The sequence below is a fragment of the Ambystoma mexicanum genome, chromosome 5p (genome assembly GCF_040938575.1).
Source record: "Ambystoma mexicanum isolate Mex_15411 chromosome 5p, UKY_AmexF1_1, whole genome shotgun sequence".
In the NCBI taxonomy this organism is placed as follows: Eukaryota; Metazoa; Chordata; class Amphibia; order Caudata; family Ambystomatidae; genus Ambystoma; species Ambystoma mexicanum.
Window position 1 is genome coordinate 661,451,780 of NC_090930.1, and position 18,944 is coordinate 661,470,723.

The window sequence follows — 18,944 nt, forward strand, 5'->3', positions numbered from 1 at the left end:
TGAGGTAAGTTTCCTTTAAATACTCTAGGCATGATTGGCAGGTGGCATGACATTGCCGAGCTGTAAGTAGAAGCCGGCCATTACTGTACTGCACTGCACGTGGAAAGATTTGCTCTCTGGAGTGAGGTAGAGGAAAGGTGTGTGTATTGATGGGGTCAGGCAGTGGGTGTGTAGAGGGGTTGGTCAGCGCAATAAGGGGATGGGACGCCGACACAGCATCCAGGATGGGGAGCATGAAGTGGAGGGACCGGAGCCACATGGGGAGAATCAGGTATATGAATGAGGGAGCCGCTAAGTGGGCGTGAAGGACGCGTGGAAGCCCCCCTTCATGAGTGTGGGGGCAGGAGCTAGAGAAGTGGAGGAGGGACCCTTCTTCGAGGAAGAGGAGAGTTCTTTCCTCCCGTATTATTTGTAAAACAGGGGTGTTGCCCATTTGTATTCTCCCCTTCATTCCTCCTACAGGAGTTAGCTGTCCCGCTGTTTGTGTTTGTATACCTACATCTAGCCTTATAGCCCTGTTTCATCTTTTTAGGGGGTAAATAATGTTTTTGTTAACATGTTCACTTCATAGGAAGTGAAGTGATGATTGTTTCCTGTACAGGCAATTATTTTCTGGAGTGTCAGAATGTGAGGTATGCCTGCATTTGCCTTAAAGGGCTCATGTCTGTCCCTAATCCCTTTTACCACCAAGTATATTTACTCAGAAGGGTGTCCTAATCACTGTGAGGTACACTAACTATCCTCTAGTTCTTTTGCTTCCCGCCGCATTTGGAGGCAGTCCACCAGCTCCCAGGTAAGTTAAGGCCTTAGGCTTTATCTTCCCCAGAGGTCTCCTACATTCCGAGCTCTGATCTACTTCCCCCTCCGAATCCCCATTCCACTCCCCTCTGCACCTCTTGACCTTCTGTCTGCCTGCCGGCCCCATGCCCCGATTGCTGCTGCTGGGGTCAAGAGACCCAGAACAGCAGAACCAAGCAAAGAGTAGAATCAAAGCAGAGGTAGCTCTTTTGCTTCCTGCGGCATTCAGAGGAAGACCACCGACTCCAAAGTAATTTAAGGCCTTGGGCCTGACCTTCCCCAAAGCCCCTCACCCCCTCTTACATCCCGAGCTCCAATCCCCTTCCTCATCCAAATCCCCAGTCCACCCCCTGCCCCCTTTTGCCTCTCACTCTGCCCTTCCTCTTCAGGCCCTTATTGATGCCGCTGATGGGTCACGAGACCTAGAATAGCAGCACCAAGCAAAGAGGAGAAAGAAAGTTGGGGCAGGGTTTTTTGCTTCCCACTGCATTCAGAGGAAGACCACTGGCTCCCAGGTAAGTTAAGGCCTTAGGCCTTACCTTCCCCTGAGCTCCTTACCCGCCTTACCTCACAAGCGCCCATCCCCTTCCTTAGCCCAATCCACTGTCCACTCCCCTCTCCACCTCCAGACCCTTCCACTGCTTGCCCTCCCAGGTCCTGATTAGTGCTGTTGGGGGGGCGGGGGAGGGTCACAAGACCTGGAACAGTAGCACCAAGGAAAGAGGAGAAACAAAGTGGGGGGAAGCTCTTTTGCTTCCTGGCGCATTCGGAGGAAGACCACTGGCTCCCAAGTAATTTAAGGTCTTCGGTCTTACCTTTCCCAGAGCTTCCCACCCTCCCCTTACATCTTGAGCTCCCATCCCCTTCCCCACCTGAATCTGCAGTCCAATCCCAGCCCTCCCTATGCTGCCCTCTCCAGGCCCTGATCAGTGCTGCTGATGGAGCTTGACACCCGGAACAGCAGCACCAAGAAAAGAGGAGAAATTATGTGTGGGGCTGGGGTGAGCTCTTTTGCTTCTCACTGCATTTGCAGGAAGACCACTGGTTCCCAGGTAAATTAAGGCCTTAGGCCTTACCTTCGCCAGAGCCCCCACACCTCCTTACATCCTGAGCTCCCATCTCCTCCCCCACCCGAATCCCCAGTCCACTCCCCTTCCCAGCTCCCGAACCACCCTCTGCTGCCTTCCCCAGGTCCTTACTGGTGCTGGTTATGGGTCACGAGACCCGGAGCAGTAGCACCAAGCATAGTGGAGAGACGAAGTGGGGGAACGCTCTTTTGCTTTGCAGCGCATTCAGAGCAAGATCATGATTCCCAGATAAGTTAAGGCCTTAGGTCCTAACCTTCCCCAGAGCCTACCATGCCCCCTTACAAATTACGCCTCTGTCCGCCCTCCACAGGCCCTGATTGGTGCTGCTGGCGGTCACGAGACCTGGAACAGCACTCTTAACGGAACCTCCCAGGGCAGCCTTGCCTGGGCAGCCAGGAAAGGGCACTGGCTAAGTGCAATTCCCTGCCTGCATGGCGCCCAATCCACCTCTGTGAAATGCTGCCTCTGTGAAGTGATTCTGCTGTGATGTTTTGTCTATGTGTAGTGTTGCCTCTGTGAAATGTTGCCTCAGTGAGGTTTTGACTCTGTGAAGTTTTGCCTCTGTGATGTTTTGCCTCTGTGATGTTTTGCCTCTGTGATGCCTTGCCTCTGTGAGGCCTTGCCTCTGTGAAGTTTTGCGTCTGTGAAGCTTTGCCTCTGCAATGTTTTGCAGCAGCAAGGTTTTGCCGCTGTGGGGTCTTGTCACTGCAAGTCCTTGACATTGTGAGAGCTTCCCGCTGTGAGAGGCTGCCATTGGGAGAGCTTTCCATTGTGAAGTTTGGCCAGTGTGCAGGCTATCACTGTGGAGTTCAGCCACCGTAACATCTTGCCATTTTGAGGATCTGCCACTCAGAGGCTATTTTCTACTATTTTTCTCTCTTTTGTTTTTTGCCATTGCACGGTATGGCCACTGTAAAACTGTGAGATTTTTGGTAAGTGTACTACCCACTGGGATTTTGCTAATATACGTTTTGCTAATGTAAATTGTGCTAATGTGATTACTTGCCACTGTACGTTTTGGACACTGACATTTGCTAATTTTGAGTTTTGTAATGTGAGATTGTGTCACTATCAGATTTTGCCTCAACCAGGTATTAGCACTTTAATGGAAGTTGTGTTAATGTGAGCATTGCTAATGTGAGATCCTACCACTTTTAACTTATGGCACTATTAGATTTTGCCGCTGTGAGCTTTGACCACTGAGCTCCTGCTAATATGAGCTTTTATCAGTGTGAGCTTTGCTTATGTGAGTGTTTAACACTATCAGATTTTCCACTGTAGGTCTTGGCCACTGAGATCTCGCTAATGTGAGTTTTTGCTAATGTGAGAGAGTGCCACCATCAGATCTTGCCATTATGAGACTTTACTACTGTGAGGTTTGGCAACTGAAATTGGGTTGATACCAGTTTTGCTAATGTCAGCTTTTGCCGCTAAAACATTTTGCCACTGTCCGAGTTTTGCAACTGTGGGGTCTCACTTCTGAGATTCAGATATTGTGACATTTTGCCACTATTAGCTTCCACCTCTGTAAGATTTCTGCCACTGCAATCTCGCCATTGTAAAAGCTCTGCGACTGGGAAAAATATACCACTCTGAAACTCTCCCACTTTGAGGTTTACCACCGCGATCCACCCGCCAAAGCGAATACAAGCCAACCTTCTAAAAAACTCAAAAAATAAACTGGAAATCCCTAAACACCATGGACCTCAAAACCAGACTAGAATCCATGAAACCTCAAGTACCGTTTTAGGGTCAATCCACATAAAACCGGGAAAAATGCTCACCACATCACAAAAGAAAACAATGGGGAGAAAACAATGGGGAGATGGTTCACACCTCAACTCAGAGCCCTGAAGAAAGCAAACAGGAAACTGGAACAAGAGTGTAGGACCATCAGAACAAATCATACCAAAGACATAAACAACTATACAAAGCAGAAATCCTCAATGCAAAAAAACATACTACACCAAATGCATCACAAAAGCAAGCAACACCCAGAAAGAGATGTTCAGCATCAGCAACGAGAAAAGAAAACTGACATCCTGCAACAACATACCCATTAACTCCCAAAAATAGTGTAATGACCTTGCAAACCATTGTAAAAACAAAACACCCAGCAAGTCATCAGGAGTATGCCCCAACAACATCACCAACCAGCCAACTCCAGAACTAAACATAAGACTAAACTACCTCTCACCAATTTCGACAGATACATTCACCAATCTTGTGAATCAAAGCCACAAAGAAGGATAACCAGCAGACCCTTGCCCACCAGCCATTTACAAGACCATCCTCACACAAAAAACACCTGCAGAATACTTACAGAACCTCTATAACCATTCTCTGGCAACCGAAGATGTACTGCGAAGCTTCACAGCAGCACACATTAATCCCCTCCTCAAAGACCCCTCAGGAAACACAGAAGACTTAAACAACTGCCAATCCATCTAAAAAATCACTACCAGGCAAACCTCCTAGAAAGTAATGTATAATAACAAATCCTGAACACGTAAAAAGCAATCAAATACTAGACCAGACACAGGTCAGTTTCAGACCCATGAGAGGAATGGAAACAGCACTACTATCCATCCGGTATGACTTAAGAACCATTGCCGACTCCAGCATCACCTCAACACTACTTGTACTAAACCTACCAGCAGCCTTCGACACAATCTACCACAAACCCTCACAAAAACACACAGAAATAGGAATCAGCAGCAGGTACACCAACCTATGGAGTCCCCGAAGGCTCATCCCTCTTGCCACTACTCTACAACACCTACATGACCACACTCATCAAAAAACATGGATCCACCAGATACAACTACTCAGATGACACACAAATTATTGGTAAAATCAACACTACTGGATAACCAGGCCAGACCCTTATCACCGGCACGCTCAAGTATATGAATGGATGAGCACCAATAGCCTTAACTCAATCTGGACAGAACAGAAATCATGATCACGCCCAACAACCTGTCAAGCCAACATCACATTCCATGGCCTAGCGAAATGTAAAATTGACCGGAACCTTCCAGAGTAGTTAAAAATCTCTGAATATTAATGGACAATGACTTAACACTTGAACCGCAAGTCACTGCAGCAGTAAAGAAGTGCTTCTTACAACTCACAATGAAGCAGATACTGTCTTTCCTCACCTTCCCACACAGAATACTCTCTGCCATCTCCCTTGTCATGTCAAGAATAGACATTTCCAACAGCATCTACCTTGTATTGCTTTAATATATCCAAAAAACTACAGCGAATGCAGAACAAAAACTACAGCGAATGCAGAACGTGGCAGCAAGACTACTCCTCAGGTACACTAAGAGAGAACACATCACACCAGCACTGAGAACCGCACACTGCTTACCAGCACGGCAGTTTCTAGCCAATTTGGTTCCCAGGGTGAAACACTAGAATGGCCTCCCTGACTGGCACACATAACTCCGAAACTACACATCTGTGTAAAGCGACAAAGCCCCTGCTCAATATCAATAAATCACTGCCATAAAAATGAAGTTGGTTTTATTACATTGTAATTCTAGTACTTTACAGAAAAAAAACGACAAAGTGCACAACAATATTATGAACATGGATTGTTTTTCATTTTTGCAGATAGCTGACTGCAGTGGAATTCTTATTTGTTCAAGACGCTAGATGGTGCAGTGGCCATGCTCCTGGCTATATTGTGCGCACAGGCATCATGAAAATGAGCTTCACATTGGCAATTCCGGCATAAATTGTGGGCAGCAACCTCATGAAATTGAGCTCTATAGTAGCAATACTAGCGCAGATTGCTGGAACAGGCATTATGAAGATGTATTGTAAATTCTCTGGGCTACTGTTGGTGACCGGAATTATTGGATTTTTTCCATGCTTTCCCCTTATCTTACCGGGCCCCCAGCGATTGGAGACCCTTTCCTTCTCCTCTGGTCTTTGGACACTGCAGTAAGGAAGGTGGGGCTAAATATAGCCACTGAAACCATCCTTCTCCTTACAGTTACGGGGCGAGAGGGCCGCACTTCATAGGACAGACAGCAGTAGATACTGTGTCACCAATCTTACCCCTTGATCCTCTATGTGTATTTTTTTTTAACAATTTTTATTTTTGAACAACAACAGTTAACAAAAACAAGTCCAACAGTGCATATCATAGTTTATCAAGCATTAACACATTATCATAAAGTGGCCACTGTTCTCCCTTTACACTCCCACCTTAACTCGAGCTTACTCGCCCTCGTTCTCCACCTTAGTTCCTTCTAAAGGTTCATCCTCCTTTGTATTTCCAGAGGAGGCCTGACCGTCTGGGTGACCCTGGGTAGACCCATACAATGTGGCTACTAGGTGTCTCCAGGCCATTAGGGTTTCCATTTCCTCCTCTTCGCCCCTGTTGGTCGCCTCATACCATACCACTGTTTCCACATCTGCCCATTTCTGGAGGTCATGCTACCACACCTCTATTTTGGGTCTGTGGCTCGCCTTCCAACACATGGCAATTCTACGCTTGGCCAATATGTAGGCCAGGTCCTTAAGTTTGCTCACGTGTCTCAGGTTGCGAGGTCTCATAAAGCCCCCCACCATACATGCCCACACAGATTCCACATCTAACTGAATTCCTTTCTTGGTTAACCGGTGCGTGATTTTGACCCAGAATTTCCAAATCTTCGGGCATGCCCAGAACATATGTACCATCCCAGCGTTCACCTCCCCACATTTAGGGCATGCTTGTGTTTCTGTGCTCTTGAATCTGGCGACCCTCTGAGGGGTCATATACGCCCTATGAGTTACATATATCTGTTGGATCTGCTGCAACCTCGCATTTCTGGACACTTTTTTGTGATATCTCTGGTCCCTTTCCCACAGCCCATCCTGCATGGGTGCGCCCACTTCATCCTCCCAATCCCGCCTCAGCTGGGTCACCTCCTTTCCCACCCTAGACATAAAGAGTTTGTAGATTCGGGAGACTTCCTGTCCACCTTCCGAGATATCTACAACTTCGACAGGTTGATCTACAAGCGCCGATTCAGGCCATGATTCTCTCACCCACCGTACCACTCTGGTATAGGTAATATATTGCCCCAGGTGTAGTCCAGTTTTGTCTACTAGCTCATCAAATTCCATTACTTTCCCTTCTTGCCATAGATCTCCCAATGTTGCAATGCCCACCGGTTCTCAAAGGTTGCGCATTGTCTCCCTTAGTTGCTCATTCACACCCAACAATGCCACTAGCTGCATCTGCGGGGAACATGGAGTCGGGTTCTCCATAGCCCGGCAAGCCCTACGCCATACCCCCCATCATAGTTCCAACACCCTCAATCGCCCCATTAGTTCTGGTTTGGGCACCCATATCATCTCTTTCTGGAAAAACGGGGCACATTCAGACCTTAACAATCTGCACTCCGCTGTGGGGTGTTTTCCGTCAACCATTTCGCCACATACTGTAGTTGGCTGGCCAGGTGATAGATCTTGAAGTTGGGCAATTTTATACCCTCTCTATCATAAGTGTTTTGCAATTTCCATAAGGCTATCCTATTCCTGGTGTTGTGCCAGATGAAGCCTCTTCATGGGCTCTGTAATTTACCAAAGAAACACTTGGGTATCATATAGGGGATGTTCACAAAAAAGTGTAGTAGCCTGGGCAGTGCAACCATCTTCAGCAGCGCCACCCTACCTACCATGGCCAGGGAGAGCTTCGCTCAGCATCTCATGCAATTCTCCAGGTTTGTTACTGCCCTTTCTATGTTATATGTATGTTCGTCTTCCACCTTATGATAAATATCAACACCCAAGTATCTAAGGGTTCTAGTCTCCCAGGGTATCTGCAATACTGGTAGGTTCTCCTGCGGGATCCCTGTATATCTACCCAGGGGGAACAAGCTCGATTTCATGGGGTTAACTGCGATCCCAGAGAGCGATGCAAATCGCTCCATTACTTCCAAGATGTATTGCAGATTTTCCGCTGGATATCTCAGGTATAGCAGTATATCATTGGCGTACAGTGATATGAGATGTGGTCCCCCCTTCGTATAAATTCCCACCGTTTCGTATTGTTGTCTCAAATATATTGCTAGGGGTTCTAATGCGAGGATATACTGCAATCGGGGACCAGGGGCAGCCCTATCTGGTGCCCCTACTGAGCTGCCACTTATCGGAAATAGTCGCCCCGTCTTGACCCTAGCTAGTGGGGAGCTATACAACAATTTTACCCATTTTAGGTACCCAGGCCCTGTACCGTATTCTTTTAAGGCAGCCATCAGCCAGGGCCATCTGACTGAGTCAAAGGCCTTCACCGCATCTAATGAGGCAATTGCTACTTCTTACAAGTCCCTTTCTGTTTGTTCTATGAGGCGGTGAAGCCTTCTACGATTGTCAGATATGCTTCTCTGTGGCACATATCCGGTCTGGTCTGGATGTATGAGTTTGCCTATGACCTGTCTCAGTCTGTTAGCCAGCACCACCGTGAGAATCTTGCTATACTGGTTTAGCATGGATAGCGGTCTGTATGACCCGCAGTCCGTGCTAGGCTTATTGGGCTTGAGTAGCGGGATAATGATTGCCTCTCTGAGGGATTCCGGCAATCTCCCCCTCTCCCACGCCTCGTTCAGCATATCCAGTAATCCTCCGTCCTATATATAGAGCTAGTGCTCTCTACACATCTTCCTGTTGGGAAGGTAGAAGAAAGGACTCACCGTCCTCCTGAGACTCTGGACTGGGTCTCCTAGAAACAACAGAACTAAGAAAGAGACCACTGGGTCTTCCATCAGCTCAGAACTGCCTCAACGCCAGTTTGTGCACCTTCACTGCTGTCCAAACTATTGCAAGGGAACTGCTGAAGTCACCTTCAACCTTGCCACTTGACTGCCTCTGCATCACTGAGTTTTGCTCAACACCCATGCCAACAATACGGTCTTTCTGCATCTGAGACCTGGCAAGTCTTCTACCATCCCCAACTCCACACTGCCTAACTGGTTGCTGCCTCTTCGAGCTCCAAGCCATCACCGCTGAAGTACCACAATGATGTGTTCAGCCAATCAAATCCACTAGCCACTGAAGGGAAGCCTCTGCCTCTATGGACCTGAGAACGCAGAGTCTTCCAGTGGTGTTGACCCAACTTCACTTGCCTTTTGTCAGTGTCTTTGACCCAAAAGCGGTTGCTGCTACTGAAATGCACCACGTTGTTGGATGCCATCTACAGCGCTCCCCATCTCAACCATGGCTCTGCACCAAAATCACTCAGACAGACAATGGACACCAAAACACCTCAAAGACAAGAACTGAAATGACCATGTCCCTCTGGTACAGGACTTTTAAGCCCCCTTGTCTACAGTTTGAAAGACATATTCAATAACTTTGACATTTTGCTGCTGATATCTACCCGAGCACTCACGTCTACAAACCCAGAGTGCCCCTTTATTTTAAAGTCAGCTTTCTCAGTACTTTCCCTTAAAGGGGTGGGGCAATCATACTTCTATCAGTTGTGTGCGTTATTGTTAATCAAAGATCCTATTTTTATAAAACCTTGGTTTAATATTTTTTTGTTTGGGTACCAATTTTGATGAATCCGCTGGAGTCACTGATTTTCCGGCGGTGACCTCCTCCCACGTGCCCAGGGGATGGCAGGATGAATCCATTTGCAACATTCCAATGGCCCTGCTCTATAAAAGGAAAATGCTGAATCTTTCTCAGCCCAATCTACAGACCAACTTTAAAACACTGACTTATCCTCAAAATCTATTAGAAACATTCCTCCAATGTTTTTGTGCAAGTTAACTGGAAAGGGCTAATAGACCAAGAACCACACTGATATTACGATGAATAACAGGAGGTGAGGAATGCAGAGCAGGAGAAGCCCCAAGCACGGGCAATGCTCTAGTTGTTGGGAGCACGTACCTGTGCCTGGCACATTTAAAACAGGACCTGCAGAAACCATGGTAGAATGCTGGTGGGAGCGGGTTGCTCCTTTCTGTGCGACCGACGGGTTGAGAGGAAGACGGTAGAGCCAACTGGCTCTAGTGCTGAAAAGAGGAAAGCTGCGTTCGGAAAACTATGCATTGTGGGAACGCCAGAAGCCAGCGCTGGGCTCCTGGGAGTTCGGCAGTTGAAGAAAGCAGCGAGACACTTACCGTAGATCAGTGCGAAGCAGAAAATTCCAGCTGGAACCGGAGGAAACAGTGATGCAGAAGACTGAGATGCGTGAGGAAGAAATCACCCGAAGACTGTTATCGGGAGGCTGCAACCAGGTCAAGTAACACCATGAAGAACCGTTGAATCATGGCTCGGAAGAAGGGAACACTGGCTGATTGACGAGCATGCTGCATGCGAATAATTGAATAAAATAGAGCAGAGGAAGAAAGAACGCTGTTTAAGCACGAAAGCAAGAAATTGAAAGTTCATCAGTTAAAGGAGGGAACCTTTGAAGTTTGCCCATATGTACAAAATATGCATATAAGAAACAGTAACAAGTCAGCATAAAATGGACAAAGTGAACTAGCCAACAAGGCTAAAGTGGTAAATTACCAAGAGTGGAAGTGTGAGCAAAAAACTAATGAGCTAATATGCCATGGAAAGAATGAATAAGCCGAAAGGGCTGACATAGCGAATTGTCAAGAGTGGAGGTACAGACAAGTGTGTGAATATAAGAAGCCCTGGCAGGAGAGTATACCAGGCAATTAAAAGTGTGTGGAAATAAGAAGCCTTGGCAGGAGAGTATGCCAGGCAATCACAAGTGTGTGAGCACAAAAAGCCCTGGCAGTAGTGTATACCAGGCAATCACAAGTGTGTGAAAACAAGATGTCCTGGTAGAAGAAAGTAGCAGGCAACTAAACCTGTGTGTAATAAAGAAGTCCTGAGAGGAAACATCAGGACTGAGAGAATAACTGTGTTGGGTAAAACAAAGAGGTCCAGAAAGGGAAGATCAGGACTAGGAAAATGGATTGTATGAACTAGGAGTTCAAAAGAGACATAATTACAAAGTCAGACAAGTTTGTGCATCAATACTGTTGTGGGCCAAGAAAGGCACAAAGAATTGTTGTATGTGAAACTTCAGAGGACAAAGAGGAATCCAGGCGAAGGGAACCATCCTGTGGATGACCTTTATCCTTGAAGAACTTTTATGTTGGAGCCATTTATTCTTCTTTTGTGAACACTTTTCTAAACATCACAATGTAAAAGACATTTTCCCTTTCACCTTAGAGCAGTGGTCTTCAAAATGTTTTGGCCTGGGTCCCCCCTGAGCAAAATTTGGGCAGGCCGGGTCCCCCCAAAAGTGCCAGATGGACAATATGTAGAAATCGTTATGAACTTTTGCGTGCCGTCACCGCACCCTACTCCCAGTACAGACCCTGGGCTCTCCCAACCCTACTCCCACCACTATCCCAGTGCTGCCGCCCATACTGCTCCCACCACAGTCCCATAACACAAGCATACACACATCCATACACATATTTAAATAAAAAATAAATCACCATAAACGTAACTTCTGCAGGGACCTGCGCTTGGTTGCTAAAATACCCCGCTCCAGGTTGCTCTGCCTGTATGTGCGAGGAGGCGCAGGAGCACCCCCTCGCACATACATACATACATGCAGTGCCCCAGCCAGCATTTCCAATGAGCTATGCAAGGCTGGCGAAGAAAAACACCCCCAGCGTTGCATGGCTCAGTGATCATGTGCGGCTGGGGAAATAAACTGTCAAAAGCAAACAGTGTTTCCCTTTGACAGTTCAGCCAGCCCAGGAGCACTCCATCAGCTGGAAAAAGCAGCTGTGGGAGTGCTCAGTGTTTCACTGGGCTGGCTCCTCGGCTCCTCCATAATGGGTGAGGTGGCCAGTGGGTGGACGCCCTCTCACCCATTATGGATGAGCCGACAGGCTTGGACTGGCCTATAGGGCAATAGGGCGATGACCGTACCAAAAATGCAAAATGCTAGTGTAGGCCAGTCAAAATGGGCCACTTTTTTGGCCAATGTGGGCCAGTTTGAGGAGTTACTTCACTATGCAGCTAGTAGTTTTGACCATTGTTGTTGAATACATTTCTTTAAATATCACAATTTGTTTACATTTTAACAAAAACAACCCCTTGGGTACTATTCAAACAGTCTGTGACTAAAGGACTGAATATCCAATCGCAACTGCTGGCCATTTTCCATTGGTGCCTAAGACCGTTTTATGGTCCAGTCTGACCATTTGAGCTGCCCCTTCCCATTTCCTCCAATCTAAAAAATAAACAAATACATAAATATATATATATATATTTATTTTTTTACATTTCATGCTGGGCTCTGGTGCCCCCCCTGGTATGCGACCACGCCCTCCTGGGGGCGCGGCCCACAGTTTGAAGACCTCTGCCTTAGAGTTTAGTTTTAGTGTGAGGGTCAGAATAGAACTTTGGACACGGGACAGTCTTGTTTTGGACATTCTGACACCGACAGGTCCTTAGCTTTGGTTTTAGGTAGGGAAATTGCTCTTAGAGCAGGGTCAGAGAGGCATTTTCGCAACCCCTTTGATTTTCAATAAAAGTATTTAATCAAAATCATGGCTAACTTGTGTTCAAATTTAATGACTGACTCCTCACACAATGTACTATTTTTGTTTTGATTGCTTTCGTGCCAGATCACACCCCTACGGAAGAGTATAGCTTGCATTTGGCCCATGTTACCAAAAGAGGCAAAGTAGGTACAGCCTTTTGGGCTGTGCCGTTTCACCTTTATAAATGGGATCACCACTACTCCTCCCTGTACTCCTGCAGAGTAGTAGTCTTTTCGTCACACTAACCCACCTCGTCTCCCTTTCAGATCCTTCAAAGCGCCTGGAGGCTATGCAAATGGCAGCAGTGCGTGTTATAAATACCAGTAACATGCGTAATGTATTCATAGCGGTGTCAGCCCCCATTGGCGCCCCCCCCTGTCGTGGGAGGATGGCATACCTTGGGAACCAAAACCTGAGCAGTCAGTGACTAATAGTCAGACAACAGATTACATTGTTGGTTGATTACATGGACCCTGTGACGGCCGCCGTGCCGCAAGGGCGCTTCTGGGTTTAGCTATGCTTCTCTTTAAAGCTGCATTGTGTCGGCATGTCTTTGTCTTTATGGGGCGTCAGCATGCGGCATTGGCCGCTTCGTGATTTGCAATTTTGTTCTGCTCATGTAGCAGCACTTTTAAGGTGGGGCTGGTTTTGAAGGGGTTTCAGGAGTAGGGTTCCATCGTTTTTGTGTGTTCGAGTAGGTTGAACCACGAGTAGCGCGTAAGAGGTGTACCAAGATGGGTTAGATATTTGTGCTCTTAAATAGTGGAAAACTACTGTGCGATGCGGGGGTAGGTGGGTTGCAGTTTATCATTTAAATGTATCATGCTTGGTACCAGAGAATGGATTGTTAGCACCTTTATAAATGGGGTCACCACTACTCCTCCCTGTACTCCTGCAGAGTAGTAGTCATTTCGTCACACTAACCCGCCTCCCCTCCCTTTCAGATCCTTCAAAGCGCCTGGAGGCCATGCAAATGGCAGCAGTGCGTGGTATAAATACCAGTAACATGCGTAATGTATTCATATTTCACAATTTCCCTGTGATTTTTCTCAGAACAGACAAAACAACAACCTTTTGGCGCAATCTGCCTCTTACTTTTCAGCAAGCCAAAATTCGACCAAATAATTCGACCAGCTGTACTTGCTGCACTCCATCCAATCGGTTCGTTCATATCAAGTTACTTCTTCTCGCCTTCAACTATTGCACTGAACTGCGGGTCATTTTTAAACAATCCTGATTCTACAGTGCTCTAGATGGCAGATTCACAAAGAAAAGTGTGCAGGCAAACTGCATTTGGGGCAATTTGCGCTTTTTTTCAAGCTGCAAATTCATATTGATATTGATAATGTATTTCTATCACGCTCGTACACAAGTGTTTCAGAGCGCGATTGATTCAAATTGATGTGAGGCTGGAAAAAGCCACCCTGAATTGTTGGCAGAAATCCTCATTATAACCTATAACTTATGGCAGCAAAGTGCAAAGTGGCTGTTCTAGGCGCGGATAATTTGGGAAGTTCATGTTCGTGAATAGGACAGGCAGCACAAGAGAGCACGCACATTCTCTTCCCACAGTAGAAGAATATATTTGCTTAGAATCGAAAGTGCACATGCATAAATATACTTCTGTGAATGTGCTCCTTAAAACATTAGAATATATTTTCCTTAGTGTGTGCTCTAATTGTAAAAATGTATCCCCTTTATGCTTGAATTGCACCCGATTGTTATTCAAAATCCCCACTATGGGTACTTTAGCATATTTACAAAGGGAACGAGCAGATAAAATAGGATATACTTCTCTTATTTACTTGATGTACTTGGCTGGAGCAGCCAAACCCTGAGGGGAGCTGTAGGCATGCTCGTGGCTCGTGTCATGGGTGTCCACATCTGACAGTCCTGGCTTTTTAATCAACAGCGCTATGGATTCTGGAACTTGTAGTTTCACTTTCATCAGTGAAATACGTTCACGCAATACCCTAGTACATACACTAACAGCTTGACACTTCCACACTCCCATACCTGCTCGCAGCCCTTGGAAATCCATCTGGCTGGTTGACGATTGTCTGCTGCATTCTAAGAGTCCCTCCCAGCATAACTGGTTTCTGTTGAGCACGTTCACAAAGTAGGCACTGAATGGGCTCTGCTTCTGCAGTGAAGGCCTGGGCATGGCGCCATCGCAGCTAGCGACCAGTCTGTGGGCAGAGCCCAGCCAAACCACAGCAGTTGTGTTTCCTGTTTGCAGACAGTTCCCCTTTGCTTACAAGCTCGCAAAAGAAGGATCCTAAATTGCCCTTATTTGCATTTCAAATGTGCTTGCATTGCACCCATCCCGGACGGCCGTTTGTCACATACTGAAAGTGAGCAGAAGCGCCTTCCTCTCCGGCTGAGAAGTAAGGCTTTACCGTCCAACTGCAAGAAACCTCTTCATGTGACACTCTGCTCTTTTCACTTTGACTCAGTACGCCGCCTTTGCAGAAAACTGTTAAACACCCAAAAAACCCATAATTCATTGGCGAATTGCTAGCCTCAGGGGTTTATTGTGAATTCAACCTCTGGTCTGCTGCTTTGGGCCTCGTTGCCCACGGTGTTGGAGACTGGTAGAACCCCTTTCACTGTTTTGGCAACTTGGTCATTTGCTGATACATTTTGATTAATAACAGCCTTCAGTGGCAGCTGGTGACATTTTAAATTGGAGGGGTATAAATCATTTCCACAAATCTGCCAGACTGACCAAGCCCAGCGAGGGAGCCCGAAACAACCATGGGGCCTTCTGGAGGTTACTCCCCGTAAACATGTTTTGAATAAGGGGTAAAATGGTGATTACACAGCACAATTTCTGTGCAAAATTTGCTAAAACTCCAGACAGTTTGCAATCAATTTTGTAGGGTAACTCATGAAAAAAATCTAATACAAGTGCAAACGTACATGGGAGCATTTCCCAATTTATTGTTATGGTGCTTTCGCCAAGAATATATGCCAGATTAAAAAACATTGTCACGCTGGCTGTGCCGAAATATATATTGCTCTGCAGGCTGCAACAATATATGCCAGTATTACCATAAAAGAACACACACACATGTTTGCTTTGCGCATAATGCCAGTTGCCCCTCATAAGAACATACTCCTTTTAACTTTGCCATTAAAAATGCCAGCCAAATAAAAAATAAAAAATACAAACTGGCTTCACCAACAAAGGCCGTTCTAGGCCGGTAAAAACACTAGAAATCTAGGAAGGTGTTAATGCATTGATGAATACATTTCAGCAGGATGCAAGGTGCTTTTGAGGCGTTGAGTTTCTGGAAAGTGGTCTACGACACTAGTTAACCAAGAAAATCTACTGTTGGATAGACATATAATTTCCGAGTGGGAGTGGTGCAAAAGGAGAAAAGCGGATGCAATAGATGGTGACTTTGATTACCTGACAAGCTGCAATTAAAATGCAGACTTTATGCGAAACCGGTAAAACTTCCCCTAAGTTTCGGGATTGCACATGTTTTCTAAGAGAAAATTGAGGTGTAAATCTAATATAGAATGTTTGTTTACAAAAATATGTGTGTACTATATTGTGATTGATGACTAAGATTGTAGCACCTGAGGAATGTTCAGCACACAGTTGGCATAAGAACAGAAACATGTTGAGCATTGGGTCATAGAGTGTTCTATGGACCGTGAGTGCATCATTGGCTGACTGATCTTTAAATCGAAAAAGACACGTTATTGATGTGTGTGTTTTAGTGACAACTATTGGACATATGTAGCAACCAAGTACTTTGCACAGCTTCTCTGAAACCTAAGATGATTTTTTTTAATTGATTTGTTCAACTTTGTGATTCATTTTGTAAGTGAGGATTTGGTTTATTGACAAATGATTCATAAAAAGTGTTTTTACATTTGGAAATGCTCAGTCTAAAGTTATATGTTGATACTGTGTTCTTCTGAGAAGCGTGTGATATTTCGTTATTGCAGTTACCCACAGACACATGACCTGTATGTTTTGTGTACGTAAAAACATACTATGCTTAATTCACCATTGATGCCCAGTAAAAATGCATTGCCACAGTAGGAAATCAGAGCTATACTGACTGTACCAAAATATGCTAGTCTAGCCATGTAATAGAGCTTATGTTTGCTTATCATATATGCCCAGAAAACAATTCCATGCTAGGGTAAGAAATTATAGCTAGATTGGCTGCAGCAAAATGAGCCAGTCTAGCCACGCACTAACACGTATCAAGATTACTTTATCATATATGTCCAGAAAAAAATGTCATGCCACAGTAAGAAAACATTTTCTTGCAGACTGTGTGCACTGCATGCAGCCGGCAAGAAAATGCTTTCTTACCTTGGTACTGGCCTGAACCTTTGCCCCTCGAAAGCCTAGCCTACAAACACACATATTCATGCACACAAGCAGTCACACACCCATATAGCCTCTCTCAATCATTCACACAACACCCACAAGAACCCTTCACTCACTCAGATATACACATGCACACAAGCAGCCACACACCCATACAACCTCCCTCCATCATTCATTCACACAGCAAACACCAGAACACTTTACTCACTCAGATATTCACATACACACAAGCAGTCATGCATTCATTCAGCCTCTCTCAATCACTCACAAAGCACCCACCAGAACACTTCACTCACTCAGATATACACATGTCAGATATACACATGCACACAAGCAGTGACACAGACATACACCCTCTACCGGTCATTGACACGACACTCACCAGAACACTTCACTCACCCAGATATACACATTCACACAAGCAGTCATGCAACCACACAGCTTCCCTCAATAATTCATTCACACAGCAGCCACCAGAACAATTAACCTGCACAGATACACACATTCATAGGTTCACACAAGCAGATGTGCACCCATACAGCTTCACTCTATATAATTGAGAGAAGCTTTATAGGTATGTGAAAGCTTGTCTGAATCTGGATGTGAATGTATTGATCTGAGTGAATCATTCACAAGGCTCCCACCAGAACACTCCTCACAACCACACTCTTCACATTTGCCCTCATGTCCACTAGAAGCACGCCTCAGTACTCTCTACACCACCATCCATCACTCATACTACGTCCACCATCCCTGATAACACCCAGCACAACCTCCACAACACTAAACTTACTGACCAACCCATTCCCAACCTCGGGCTCCTCAGGCTTAGAACGCGCACTAAGACACACTTCGCTCACAGCAAATCACCACCCAGCACTCACATTAGGAACCTCAAACTCAGCATGCACACTCCCACACTGTCCACGCACACACATCACCACAACCAACACCTCCATTGCACCATGCCCAACACTAAAAGCACCCAACCACCCACTCACCCAAACATCACACTCACTAACCCAACCCCAATACACACACACATATAGACCCCCTACCTCTCTCAACACTGAATTAAAATGTGCACTCATTAATGCCCGCTCCCTCCCAGCACACGCACTTGAAATCAACGACCTCATCACCTCGCACAATCTTGACTATTAGCTATCTCCGAAACTTGGCTCCATGAAGCATCAGTCCCAGCCATCTCCCTCGCTCTTCCGCAAGGATACATTATCCTGAGACAGGACCGTAAGACATCCAAAGGGGGGGGACGTAGCCCTCATTTTCAAAGACTCTCTCTCCCTCAGACTCTGCAACCAACATTGGGAAAACAATGCCGATCTCCTATTCACCAAACTAACTCTCTCTCCCACCTGCACCATCAAACTTCTTATCACGTACAGGCCACCGGGGTCTCCACCTGACTTCCAGAAGCACCTCCTCCATACCAAAGCAAGCAACCTAAAAAGCTCTACCAAAACCTTACTGCTCGGTGACCTTAACTTAGGCCTACATGACCCTAAGGACAAAGCAGCCGCATCATTTGCCAACAAACTCACTAACATTGGGTTTGTCCATAAAATCACGAAACCAACCCACTACAAAGGCCGTTCCATAGATTGGATCACGGATCACAACTGCTCCTCATCCAGCACTAATATTGCAGCCCTTCCTTGGACTGACCACCACTGTATTCTCTTTTCCGTCCCAACCACCCACACGCACAAAGTGCTCACTTATGCCCCACCTGCCAAAGTCACAAGTTCAAAAAAACTCTCTAAAATCAACCTCGCACATCTTCTGGACATCCCAGAACTTAAACCTCCTTTTATCAACGACCCCATCTCTCTGGCCAACACCTATGCCCACGCACTCTCCCATGCCAATGAGTCCATAGCTCCCCTAGAAAACAAAAAAGAAAAAAAATCTATGCACTCCAACTCACGGAAGAACTATCAACTCTACGCACCAATAAACGCAAAGCCCTTGCAAAGTGGCAATCCATGCCCAATCAATCCTCTCTCAAGGAATTCAAAGATATCTTATTGTCCTATAAAAAAAGCCATCTTCTTAGCTAAATCAGAAACATTTAACCACAGAATCTCCAATGCCAACTCCAAAACTAGGGAAATGTTCTCGATCTTCAAAGATCTCATCACTCCAGCCACC

The 18,944-nt window shown here is 46.0% G+C and overlaps 1 protein-coding gene across 5 annotated transcripts in view; it reads right to left on the reverse strand.

Moving 5' to 3' along the window:
* The window catches only part of BTK (Bruton tyrosine kinase), an 805,015-nt gene that overhangs the window by 558,563 nt on the left and 227,508 nt on the right, over positions 1-18,944 (reverse strand). For 3 of the 5 annotated variants that reach the window (XM_069613033.1, XM_069613034.1, XM_069613030.1), the window contains exon 1: positions 14,432-14,620. The exons of the other annotated variants lie outside the window; for them this stretch is intronic. The gene's annotated coding sequence lies outside the window, so the exon portion shown is untranslated. Of the gene's footprint in view, positions 1-14,431; positions 14,621-18,944 lie in introns of those variants that run through there. 5 annotated transcript variants of the gene reach the window in all.